This window comes from Macrobrachium rosenbergii, chromosome 12, assembly GCF_040412425.1.
Source record: "Macrobrachium rosenbergii isolate ZJJX-2024 chromosome 12, ASM4041242v1, whole genome shotgun sequence".
Classification (NCBI taxonomy): domain Eukaryota; kingdom Metazoa; phylum Arthropoda; class Malacostraca; order Decapoda; family Palaemonidae; genus Macrobrachium; species Macrobrachium rosenbergii.
The window spans coordinates 60,987,820-61,002,819 of record NC_089752.1 but is presented as its reverse complement, the minus strand read 5'-3'; positions in this window follow the sequence as shown (position 1 = coordinate 61,002,819).

The window sequence follows — 15,000 nt, the reverse complement described above, 5'->3', positions numbered from 1 at the left end:
TACAACAATAAATCCCCTATAACATCAATTTTTAATCAGATTTTACGTCAATTTTGATCACAGTTTATGATAATTGATAAAATATTTTAATACCTCAATAAAATCTACATTGAAAACCTAAATCGATCATTTCTTTCTGTTGTGAGCGCAGCTGAGTCCATTCATGGGTAGTAGTGGCTAAATGTGATGCTTTTAGCCAGCAGAAACCACTACCAAACTCACTTTCTCTCTCTTTCTCTCTCTCTCTCTCTCTCTCTCTCTCTCTCTCTCTCTCTCTCTCTCTCTAGGCATCACTCAAACACTTTGCAGCAAAATCTATCTGTATCTATTAAGTTTATTACTAAATTATTATCTAGAGGGAAGAGCAACACTTTACAATGCAGAAAAGTGGAAGGCAGTGCCTGCATAAGGAACGAAAAAACACTAGTCGATAACTTTTGGTACATATAGCATAGAAGTTGAGATGATATATCGTTATACCTCAGATGATTCCATAACTCTAGTACCTACTTCTTTGCAAAAGCAAGCGCCCATAAAAGGAATATATATTAAAAAAAACTGTTAGTTTTGCATACGTGACATCTGGTAACTGCTTCATTATGCAAAAAGCGATAATCACAAGTCATTTGCCCGGCCCGTTCACACATATGGTTGAAGACGTTATATGATATATATAAGTAAATAAACACATTCCCTTTTTGCGTACGGTGTTAAAATGGTCTGGCACACGATCCTACGTCATTTATTACATGATCTCAGCATTGTATAGGAAGAACAACACATGTTGGGTGTGCTGGAATAATCAAAATATCACCTTGGACACCCCAGCGGTCGATGGTTGGAATTAATTATCGTGTGAATTGGCAAAAACTTCACTGCCTATGGAAGATAAGTTTCTTTTCACGTTGCTTGGTACTGATTACCTAGAAGATGACTGAAAATTCTAGACTAAAACTTTACAGGAATGTAGATCATTACATTTGGAAATCTTTTCCGAAAGGCACTTGGAAGGTAAATGTATTAGATGCAAATAGGGGTTAAATTAAGAAATGGCAACTACTGCTCTTCAAGTAACTCAAAGTGCTTACAGCTTATACATGTCAATTCATACCTTCTGCCGATGTAATCATACACAGTAAGGAATAGTATTCCCATCATTTAGGAAAATAAAATTGCTGTTTATGATTATATATTTGAATGATATATATTCATTTTTATCTTTTATCAATGTGTATTTATTCAAAACAATAAATAACAGATTGCCTAACATTTGTTTGATTCATGATTACGTTATTGTACAAATTGACCAAGTTTATAGATGCCTTACGTGTAACTTTATACACAATTCTACATAAAGGAATTTGATGTCATTGTAAAGATAATGAGTTGTAATTTCTTATGTTACGTTAAAAACGTCCCTAAAACAATTATAAAAAATACGTGTCACAAGTTGAAGTTAGCCATATAGGAAAGTGATTTGCCACTTTTTTTCTCAATATGAGGAGGCGGAAGGCTAACTCTTGCAGCATTTCACTTAACAATAGGAAAGAAGTAAAAAGGTGTAACACAGTACAGACTAAATATTTCTTATTAAAAAAGATGTCTATTCTCATACAATTTTAATGAATGAGTTTATGTTACAACTCAGGGGTTGGTTTAGTTTGTTATGAATTGGACAGTGAAGTTGACTTTCATTATAGTAACACATATAAAAAGACTTATTGGCCTAGGCCTATACCAAATTGTCTGTATCACATGGAAATATTGTTTTCAATTTTTATTGTATGATTTGGACTTATAACAGCCTACAAATACCGTTGAAGGGTCTAACAGTGAAATGAATAATGGTTATACATATGTTAATGACCCTACACAAGGTCAATTAGGGTCATAATCTCTTATGACATCTATTTTAAGAGTAACACCATATTAACTTACATATCTAGGACTCTCAAGTGGCGATGGCTCAGCGTTGGGTCAGCACATTCCTTCTCCCTCATCGACTGCTCTCCCTGTATCTAACCTCAGACAAAGGCCTACTGAAATTAAACACCCAGATACAAAACTAGACTTTATTTGCAAATTTAACGAAAGTAATTCAGAAGCTATGGACATATAAATGGAAATCATAACTAAAGGAAATTTTGATACACAATACATCAAATTAATGACTTTAGACCAACCAATCCTGGTGACCAACACCTTGGTCATCAAATAAAATAAACAGGTCAAAAATAGGTCAAAGTCCAGTATATTCTCAATGAGTACATTCTCGACCTCTCACTCAGCGAAACATCTGAAGAAGACAAGCAAAATCTTCTTTAGTTTCCTAAAACACACACAAAAAAAAAAACAAGTATGGAAATTCCTCCCACGTTACCCAAAAACAAGCTACATATTATAGATATGGAGAAAACAATCTACAGTTTGGTAAATAAATATGATCCTTACCTCGAAACCCAGCGTTCAAATCAGTTCTGGTATTGAGCACTACACAAGTCTCAAACTTTTCGAGACTTTTAAAAAGGTTAAATGTTGGTCTTCTAATGACTCCCTTTAACCAACCTAATCCCTTCTCACCTTGGGACTCCACCTGAAAGACACGCACAAACACATGTTCCTCACCAGAACCTGGACACCTCCGGCGAACATACATACAGTGTCATCTCACATAATCCCACGCCTCAGAAATTCTGACGCCATCCTTACTTAACGGGGAAATGCGTCAGATGCTAGCTAAACATTCTTCTCCAAGATTTTTGGAAAGTTTTCCTCCCCAGTTGTTAATTCAACATCCGTTGTGTATTGTAATTCATAACATACTTGTGACCTATAAGCTTTTCAGATGCTCAGCCACCTAAAGAAGTGCTACCTCCAGCACTAGGGAAATAGTACTCTCTAATTTCCGGATTTGTGCACCAAAACAGACAGCCACACCCTTGGCAGTCTGACCTTCATGTGAAGGATTACTCACACCCTGTTTTTGTGCAGAAACCACACTCCACTTCATGCAGAGCATGACGACAATTGCCCCGATCACCGATAAAATAGCAAAGAGGAGGTATTGATTCGGGATGGGGAAAAGTTCGTCTTCCAGCACTGGAGGCAGAGGTGAGATTGTAGTGATCACCTCCTTTAAAGGCGGCACCGAAACCACTTGATGGTCCCCATGAAGATGCCGCATGAAGATACGAGTAGTAGAGTTGAAGACGCTCTTGTCCAGAACTCGGAACCTTGGCATGACCAGTCTACGCGCCACATCAACCGGCCTTGATCCCCGTAGAAGAAACGTATCTGACGAATTATGGCACTGGATGGAGACTTCGTAACTCTGGCAAAACACTGTGTTGAGAGTCTTCATAGAGGCCACCTTGTACTCATGTTGGAACGGTCGAAAGTCACAGTTAGAAGGAGTATGGTTATGGACTAACATCTTCTTGCATCCTAACCAGTCAGCGTTGATAAGTGTAAAGATACCACTGTTGCAAATATATCTATCATGAACTAAAACACATCCTGCCTTATAGTTGACAGCCGAGGATTGCAACTGGTCCCCCGAAAGGTACATAGTCTCCTCACTATCCCATACTACTACTGAACCATTAAAACCACTAAGGAGAGGTCGTATGATAAAATTATGAAACAATTCCAAATTACTAACTGGAAATTCCACCATCAACCCCCTATCAGATGCACTAACTTCAAGATACTACCCATATACATTCTTCCCAGTAAAACTTACCTGAAAACCATACCGATATACTGAATTCAGTAAAGGCAATTCTAAACATCCGAGAGGTAAAATATCTCCCAAAATTCCCCTTAGAAGTGGCAACCACTGACTTAACCTGAGTTTGACTTTTCAATGACACGTACTCTGCTTCTTTCCCAATATTCAACAAGGTAGTTTGACAGGACGACAAAGCTACTGTAACATCTAAAACCTCCCCCCATCCTATCAACTTGTGAACAATAACCCATTTAAAGAAGCCCCTGAAGTCCCAAAACCTTACCATAATTACTCATAAGTATCTCGTAAAGTCATCAAAGTTTTACCCTGGTTAGCAAATACTATTGATACCTGCTCAATTCTCAGCAAATTAGCAATTGACATACTAGCAATCGCTCCTATGATCATAACAACTACAATTACCAATGGCACAACCCTCTTGCTTCTTCTAGAAGAGAACTGAAAAATCAAAATTTGGAAGTCATATTAAAGTCTTCCTAATCCTGTGCTGAACCCTAACTGATTTGCCGAAACCCATAACAGATCAGACAGATTCCGTCTGATATACAAATTACCTCCCAAAAAATCCTAAGCAGAACTTTATTCTGAAACGCTATACTCAAAGATATTGCGTCAGACGACAACTACGCATCATAATATTCTTACATAATAACACACGGACCCAACCTCACTACGAAATTAGCTTATCCCACAACTCCCAAAGTCACGGGAATATGAGACTTCAGCATAAAAACAAAAGAAAGAACCTGTAAGATACCCGATCTCGAAACGGGAAAGAAAAAACGAACAAACGAAAAAACAGAAACCCATATATCTATAAAACCCTATGGTATTTAGCACTTAATTTTAATTAAGTACTGCAACACACAAGAGCAAAACACTGAACTCGGACAATTAAAGCTTTGCATAACTCTACGGACCAACGTCCTCCCCAGTTAAAAAAAACCTACAAGTAACGCCCCATTGAAAACCCATTAAAGAAAACAAAGAGAGAGAGAGAGGAAAGGAAAAAAAATTATCATAACCACAGTACAACACAGGCATTAACCCATAAGATTCCCACTAACCTGTGTTTTTCATTTCAGATACACACACCCGTATTCTCATCTAGAGCAACAAACCTATTCCCCATCTTTACTTCTACAACCAGAAAAGGGCCTTCATATTTAGGACCTAGTTTACAGTTCAACTGATTCCTGACATTTATTTTCACAAAAAAAACCCTATCTCCCACAGCAAATTTAACTCTATCCGGCTATTGATGACTTTTATCTGCCATATTTTGCGTTTTCATTTCAAGATTCCTAGCAAGACGTGCATATCTCTCTTTTGCTGTCGACACGAGTGCCCTAACCGTCTCATCCCCCGATGGAATAGGCAACAAATCGAACGCACCCCGCGTTGGGTAACCAAACAACATTTCATTGGGAGACATTCCAATGGTATCACTAACCATGGAATTAATGCTATCCTGCACCTGTGGAATATATCGATCCCAATTTACATCATTCTCCCCCACGATCATTCTGAGAGCTTCAGTAACCTTCCTATTTGCCCATTCACGCAGCCCATTAACTTCTGGTCTATTGGGAATAATAGTGACTTTCCGAATGCCCATTACATCTGCAAGACACTCTAACGTCTTGTTCACAAATTCTCCTCCATTATCTGTAATCAGCACCTCAGGAACCCCATAACAACAAATATACCCATTAAAGAATGCGACTGTCACCTCTTCCGCTTTTTATGCTTCAACGGAAAAATCTCTACGAACCTACAGTAGTTAACTCATCAACAACCACCAACAGGTGCCTATGGCCATAAATAGATTCACAGAAATTGGCCAAAAGGTCCATAATTATGGACCCTGGCCTAAGGTCTGCTGGGAATAGAAAATGTGCCCAATTTACAAGAAACGACCCTTGATGGCTCACACGTATTACAACCTGAACAACCCTTCATAAAGTCTTCCACTGACGTGAGCATATTCTTCAGAAAGAATTGTCCCTGTGTATTCTGATACGTCTTCTCAATACCCAAATGTGGATTGCCAGACCTGCAGTGAGCAATATCCAGGACTGTAGGTACTAAACTCCTAGGAACAACTATTTGCGTTGTATCACCCTTATCCTCACTATTCCTCAGTTTGCATCTAATCTTCCTAACAAATTACCCTCTAATTCAAGCCCTGCAGAAGGCAGCTTATAACCGTTCCGAACTAATTCTCCTCTAAGAAACGCTTTTGCCTCCACCAAAATCTCATCCTCATCCTGCTTAGCTTCTACTAAACTAATATCCCAGTCTATGCAATCTCCAGATACATAACATACAGTACATTAGTACCATCTGCATCAGAAAAACTTCTACTAAGGGCGTCCGTTACAACATTATGTCTACCCTCTATATACCTAAGCTTAGCATCAAAATCCCTGATTGTCAGATACCACCTGGGACTTTTAGGGGTAAGATCCGGCTTATTAAAAAGATCCAACAATGGCTTATGATCCGTAAGAACCTCTACCTGATTGCCCATCAAAAGCTTTTTAAAATGAATCAAACTAGACACTACGGCAAAGGCCTCTTTATCCACTACCAACTATAACCGCTCATTACTAACCCGGTCTTAAACTTCCTACTGGAAAATGCAATCAGATGGAGTCTTCCATCGAGCTTCTGCATAAGGCATGCCCCTATACCATCATAACAGCGTCTGTTACCAAAGTGAAAGGACGTTCCAAATCAGGAAACTTCAACACTGGTGGATTCATTAAGACATACTTAATCTTCTGAAAAGCTAATTGCTGTCCATCTCCCCATACAAACTGCACATCATCCCTCAGGACATCTGTCAAGGGAGATGCTAGAATAGAAAAACCCTTCACAAACCTACAGAAAAATCCAGTCATGCCTAAGAATGACCGAATCTGTTTCTTATTCTTCGGAGTAGCAAAATCCACAATTGCCATAACATCATTTCTTTTAACACCCTCTTTAGAAATGACATGACCCAAATATGCTATCTGACTCTTCAAAAAATTACACTTAGCTAACTTTATCTTCAAACCCGCTAACCTAAGCCTCCTAAAAACCTCCCTCAGAACCTCTAAATGTTCCTCTATCGAATCCGTATGTTTATATGGATTTGAAATTATTAAGATGGCATTAAATAAAGAAATGTAAATTATTTAATTCACTGTAATGAAAGCAAGAAATTATTAAATATTAACATTGTATTTTACCATTCTTCACATATAATCTCTCAAAACTTTTCAGTTACAAAAAAAGTCATATGCGTTATGGATGCAAAGTTCTACAAACATATGGCAAGGAGAAACAGAATATATATGTATGTATGTATGTATGTATGTATATATATATATATATATATATATATATATATATATATATATATATATATATATATATATATATATATATATATATATATATATATACATATATATATATATATATATATATATATATATATATATATATATATATATATATATATATATATATATATATATATATATATACATATATATATATATATATATATATATATATATATATATATATATATATATATATATATATATATATATATATATATATATATATATATATATATATATATATATATATATATATATATATATATATATATATATATACAGATTGTCTCTTTTGAAGACTGCAAGGGATTTTTCCTAATGTTTACTGCCAGAGGGGCCAAAAGAGAACACCAGGCTGTATAAACAAAATAAAGGTGAAAGTGAGGAACTTACCTTATCTTACCAATTTGATAAAAGAATAAAAGGTCGCCATAGGAATGAGTCAGTTGTTACGTTGCAATGAATTTATTTACACATGAAGCAATCAAATGAGGCTGAACTGAGGATCCAGCAGGCAATCAAGCTTAATGAAAATGAAAATTACGGTGAAGTGAATGGCACATCTCAAATCGGAAAGCGTGATAAGGCTTGTAATAATTCCCATAATTGGCTTTGTGTGCAACTGGGGAAATGCTATCCAGACTTCCTTGGTTTCAGAGATGGCAGTATTCTTTAAGGATTTGATTCACAAGGCGGGGGTTCAACTGAGCAGAGCGTGGTTGAACTCCTGGAAAAAAAGCCAGGGTTAGCAATCTAGCACAAATAATTTCTCTCACATGAATCTATGCAATATGGAGGAATTGATCACTTGAGTTACTTAAATTAATTGGCCCTTAATTTACATGATGGAGGGAATAACTGAGTACTGATCACTGAATTAAATTAGACTGGTTTCAAAGCACGTCATGGGGCGATTCGCGGGCTGCTTGGTGCGTAGGTTGGCTTAACAAAGGGGCTGCGTTTTAGGAGAATGAAAATTGAGATTTGGAGAAATGAAAAAAAAAAAAAAAATTTCATGGGGAGAAAGGAGCTGGCTTATTGACTAATTGCGGTCGATGTACCTGGGGCCTGTAGATGCTTTGCGCTTAACATGGAAGGGCCTGGCCGATCAACATAATTAGTTTTCACCTGTGAGAGATGGAAAGACGGCCGTGTGTACAGGTTGTCGGTTGTGTGCGGAGTGCGTGGGTGTGAGAAAACCAGGGCACTCTTTCAAGATTGTTTTGCTTCGGAGTGAAGGCCTCGGTTGATCTGCAAAAGTCATACAGCCAGCAAAGAGTGGAGAAAATTGGGTCTTATGATTAAGTACTTAGAGGTTAAGTTCCTATCTACCTCACAGCCTGGATTCGCCTATAACACTAACGAGGGGCATCAGCTACTAGACACGTGATGTGGGGGGTCAAAAGGGTTTGCTATTATACTCACTTCCGTTCAGGTGCGGAGAAGGATGCGTTCTTAGTTCAAAACCAGTGCTACCCTACTTTTCCCGCCATGTTGGCTGGCCTAGCATTCAAATAAGAAGTGCTTTTAATTAGATATTCAGGGAGGGAGGAATGGAAATACGTGGAAATATCTATATATATATACATATATATATATATATATATATATATATATATATATATATATATATATATATATATATATATATTCTGTTTCTCCTTTGTCGTAGAACTTTGCATCCATAACGCATATGATTTTTTTTTTGTAACTGAAAAGTTTTGAGAGATTATATATGAAGAATGGTAAAATACAATGTTAATTTTCAATAATTTCTTGCTTTCATTACAGTGAATTGAATAAATTACATTTCTTTATTTAATACCATCTTTAATAATCTCAAATCCATATAAACTTATACATTTAAAAAATGTATAAATGAAAATGAAGTTAAGACCATTCAAGATAAATGAGCTTATTTTTTTTTTTTTTATTCTTCTGCGTTTGCACCTTATATTACTTTCGTATTTTTCAATTCCCTCTGTCCCTTACTTCGTCTCCCCCTTCTGTTTGAAAACCTGTCAATATCTATTATTCCTTTGTTCTGTTATTGTTGAGTTTGATTGTTTTTTTTTTTTGTATTGTCATTCATTTTTGGTTCTGTTATTTTACTTCCACTTTCAGATGAAGCGGTTTTTTCGTTTAGGTTTAAATTTTTATTGTGAAATACATGTCTTATTTCTTTAACGTTATGCTCGAATTGTTTTACATAGGTTTATGTAATGAGACAGATGGACAAAATTAATAAATCAATTTGCATATGACAGAAAAAGCATCTTAGTCTTTGTCTTTTATATAACTGACGCAAAGTGTAATAGTACATATCATCTTATTTAACAAATTTGTGTCTTTAAATTTGCTTGCTTTTCTCCTTCCCGTTTCTGAAATATTATTCATATACGTATTCAAAACCTAAATTATTTTTGCTTGCTAGAAGGAGAAGGCATTAACGCAAAAAGAAACTGAATAAACACGACAAATAGAACACACACACACACACACACACACACACACATATATATATATATATATATATATATATATATATATATATATATATATATATATATATATATATATATATATATATATATATATATATATATATATATATATATATGTGTGTGTGTGTGTGTGTGTGTTTGTGTTTTATTTATTATGGGCAATGTACGATGTTGCGGAAAAATAATCCCACCAAAAGGAATATCCTATTAATGTTTGAGAGCAAAAACATTAAAATCGCCCCCAATGAAGAAAAAGGCATAGCGATGAAGAGTTGCCACACAGCATTTATTTTGTATCCGTCATTCATTCATTTTTCCTGTTTAATTTTTGGAGCGAATCCCATGGTGGTTGATTTTAATAACGTTTTATCTCCCCCGAATTACGGTTATGCCACGATGTAATTGGACCAGTAATGGAGACCGGGGCAGAAGTGGCCATTCATAAAGTGATTTTTCCATTATCCCATTACTTCTAAGCAATTAAGAGAGAGAGAGAGAGAGAGAGAGAGAGAGAGAGAGAGAGAGAGAGAGAGAGTGTGTGTCACGCGTAACGGGTGATACATTTGAGTGGTGTGCACTCAATTTTATTTCCCTCTAACCAAAGTACTTTTCAGGCAATATTCGCTACACATCAAAAGTTATTATTATTATTATTATTATTATTATTATTATTATTATTATTATTATTATTATTATTATTATTATTATTTCTCTGTAAAAGGGAACTATTGTGCCGGCTTTGTCTGTTCGTCCGCACTTTATTCTGTCGGCACTTTTTTCTGTCCTCACTTTTTCTGTCAGCCCTCAGATCTTAAAAGCTACTGAGGCTAGAGGGCTGCAAACTGGTATGTTGATCATCCAAACTCGAATCATGAAACATACCAAATTGCGGCCTCCTAACCGCAGTAGTTAGTATTTTAATTAAGGTTAAAATTAGTCATAATAGTGCTTCTGGTAACGATATAAGACAGGCCAACACGGGCCGTGGTTAAAGTTTCATGGGCCGCGGCTTATGATACCGGGACCACCGAAAGATAGATCTATTTTCGGTGGTCATGATTGTACGCTGTAGCGGCTGTACAGAAAACTCGTTTGCGCCGAAAATACATCGGCGCATTTTTTACTTGTTTATTATTGTGCTTAATATTGCGGTTGTTCCTATTTTTAAAAAGTAATAATTATAAAATTAATGAAATAAGCATTACATTAACATAATTACTATTATCCTACTGTTACTATGACGGTGGTACTGCCAATAATATCAATATTGGTAATATGCCTGACTTTGACAGTGTCATGCCAGTTTAGTGTGTTAATTTTGTCTGGTAATTATGCTTCACATAAGTAGATATTACATTGACTTAATTATTGGTAAAAATATCTTCACCACATGTCGTATGTACATACATACTGTATATACATATATATATATATATATATATATATATATATATATATATATATATATATATATATATATATATATATATATATATATATATAATATATCATATACATAATATATATATGTATATATATATGTGTGTGTATATATATTATATACAGTGTATATATATATATATATATATATATATATATATATATATATATATATATATATACATACATACACACACGCACACACAAATATATATATATATATATATATATATATATATATATATATATATATATATATATATATATATATATATATATATATATATATATATATATATACATATACATATGACTTTTATCACATCACCGTGATTCACATACAATCAGTAAGCTGCAAACGTCCTTTAATATCCAATTCGCTCTACACTCGGAAATAATATATTTTCATATATGTTACTGAAGGGGAATTTTTTAGTTGATAATAGGTTCGTCGTCTTGTGGGCAACATATATGAAAATATATTATTTCCGAGGTAGAGCGAATTGGATATTAAAGGACGTTTGCAGCTTACTGATTATATATATATACATACATATATATACATATATATATATATATATATATATATATATATATGTATATATATATATATATATATATATATATATATATATATATATATATATATATATATATATATATATATATATATATATATATATATATATATATATATATATATATATATATATATAATATTCCTTCCATGCCTGATATTTCGTTATAAAGCATATTTTTCCATGTCTTGATTGCCCTTTGCTTTCTTTCTTTGCTTTCGTTTTATTTATTAACCGGATTTATTTGTTAATGGTATTTACGTGAAAGTTTTACTAATTCCAGTAACTTCTGTTACACAGAAAAATTAAGTGGAGCCGTTTAAAAGTGAAATAGCTCAATCATTTTGCCTTATAATCACCCGTTAACAACTGCAATCAAAATCTCTACTCTATTTACCGTGTTTTTGGTACTCAGGATAGAGGCTGATGTAATACTTCAGAAATTTAACCCTATATCAATTTTTAGTTCTCAGATACTCACTACTGTAAATTTTTTAAAAAGCTCGATAAAAGGAAGAAGAGAGAAATAATTTGTGATTGAAGGGAGACGTCAAGTAGTTACCAAGTTGGTCTTTCCCGATGAAGTGCAACTGGCACGCAAAAGGAATCAGTTAAACTGAATACACTACAGAAATCAGGGGTACAGATGGGTATAAGATGTAATTCTCCTAGCTAGAACAGTCCTAGAGCAGTCCTCACGGATCCTTTATTTAAATACTATTTACCAAGATTATTTCAACGCAATAAACCGAGAACATATCGTTAAGGACATCCGAATTCTGGTGATAGGCTTACCACAATCATCATCATCATCATCTTCATCCGCTGAGAACAAAGGTTAAATACTCATTTAAATTGACTAAATAACATTCAAGACTTTTCCAAATGACCCTTAAATAAACATTGTAAGAGTAGTTAATTTTTTTACGACAGCAATGCTATCGTTGCTGTTATTTACGTCAACATTTCAATATTTGAGACAATATGAAAAATAAAAAGACCTGAACATTTCTCTTTTATAAAAAGAAATCTCATGAAACCTGTAGCCACAACATTAGATATTTCTCTGCATGAATCGCAGCTCATCCTGTTTCCTGAGACAACACAGGTTCTCTGATTAAAGATTTACCTGAGTTAAGTCATAAGATACATTTGCATATTTGTGATTGAGTTCCGAGACTTTGTCTTCACTTTTTAATATTAAACTATTTTCATATTATAGCATAAAGGAAAGTATTATAAGCTTTTCCGGGTTCATTCAAGAAAAAGAATAAATTTTTTCATTACAAAAATATTAAATTACATTCAAGTATTTAATTTAAAACATTTCCGCTACATTGAAATTACTATTTTGTTTCTTCATGAAGTTGTCCTTGGAATGAACATTTTACTTTTCTTAACGTTTCATTGCAAAAATGAACTAGGCCTATCTTCTTATGTCATAATCTGACACATCTAAAGTAAAAGATTTGAACCATTTCTTTCACATACACACAGTCATTAGCTACGTAATTCTAAAGAAAATATACAGCAACGTGAAGAAAAAGAAATAGACAGAAAAAGAAGCCGTAAAACCAACCATTTGGAAAGATTGATAACGGTGGCAGGAAAATATCTGCTAAGCCTTTCGGGTCCTTAGGATGCGTTAAGTCTAATTAATGGACTTATTCGCCATTAAATATCCATAGCACAGGATGACATTAAGGATGTAAAGGGTAATGATACAATTACTGATTTAGACAAATGTTTCAGATTCCTGCTTCTGTTCCTCTCAGTTGTTTCATTTTGGGATGTTGGTAATTGGACATAAACGCGAAGAAATGCAAGCGTGAGCCACTTGTCCCTGTAGAAACCGTATAAGCAAGGAATTGTGTGCGTCTCTCAAATTAGCACCAAGCGCAAATTCTATCAAGCATTTTTCAATACTTTGTCCTAATGCGCAAGACACTAATGAGTTTGAAGAACATGCTAGAAAATACTTACTATAAATATTCTATAATCACATTTATCACTTACAGCTTACATCTAATAAGATTTGAGAATTACGAATGTTTAATGAGTAAACAAGAGAAATAATTTGCTATTCAACAGAAACAAGCTCTCGGTATCCCTAAAATATATCACGTAACCATAAGCAGCACAGAACAATTTACAAAGACACTTTGCCAATGCCACAACCACTTGTAACTGAAACTAACAATAAAATAAACTAATGTTGATATCCACTAATATGAAACAATCATAAGAGACTTACCAACGGTTGCTGTTTTCAGTTGGTAAATCCAAAGGCACTTTTTACACTAAAATATAAGGGACATTTATTCTCGTTGTAATTGCTTCCAAATTCCGGAGAAACAAAACAAGGGCGACGGATAATTGAACTGAAGCTACGGGAACAAGACTGCTCTCTGTTAGCCAGATGACAAAAATTAGTTATATATATATATATATATATATATATATATATATATATATATATATATATATATATATATATATATATATATATATGTGTGTGTGTGTGTGTGTGTGTGTGTGTGTGTGTGTGTGTTTGTGTGTGTGTGTGTTTAATGAGTAAATAAGAGAAATAATTTTCAATTCAACAGAAACAAGCTCTCGGTATCCCTAAAATATATCACGCAACCATAAGCAGAACAGAACAGTTTACAAAGACACTTTGCCAATGCCAAAACCACTTGTAACTGAAACTAACAATAAAATAAACTAATGTTGATATCCACTAATATGGAACAATCATAAGAGACTTACCAAGCGGTTGCTGTTTTCAGTTGGTAAATCCAAAGGCACTTTTTACACTAAAATATAAGGGACATTTATTCCCGTTGCAATTGCTTCCAAATTACGGAGAAACGAAACAATGGCGATGGATAATTGAACTAAAGCTACGGGAACAAGACTGCCCTCTGGTAGCCAGATGACGAAAATTAGTTTTATATATATATATATATATATATATATATATATATATATATATATATATATATATATATATATATATATATATATATATATATATATATATATATATATATATATATATATATATATGTTACAGTCAACACGCGTAATCAGTCATTACGCGTAATGACAAAAATTTCAGTCATCACGTAATGCATTTTGGGGACATTTGATCCCCAGGAGCTAGTACTAAACACGGCGAAATACATTTGACCCCCAGGGACTAATACTAAACCCGGCGAAACAGTGTAGGTGACTCACTGTTTCGCCGGGTTTAGTACTAGCTCCTGGGGATCAAATGTCCCCTAAGTGCATTACGCGTGATGACTGAAATTTCAGTCATTACGCGT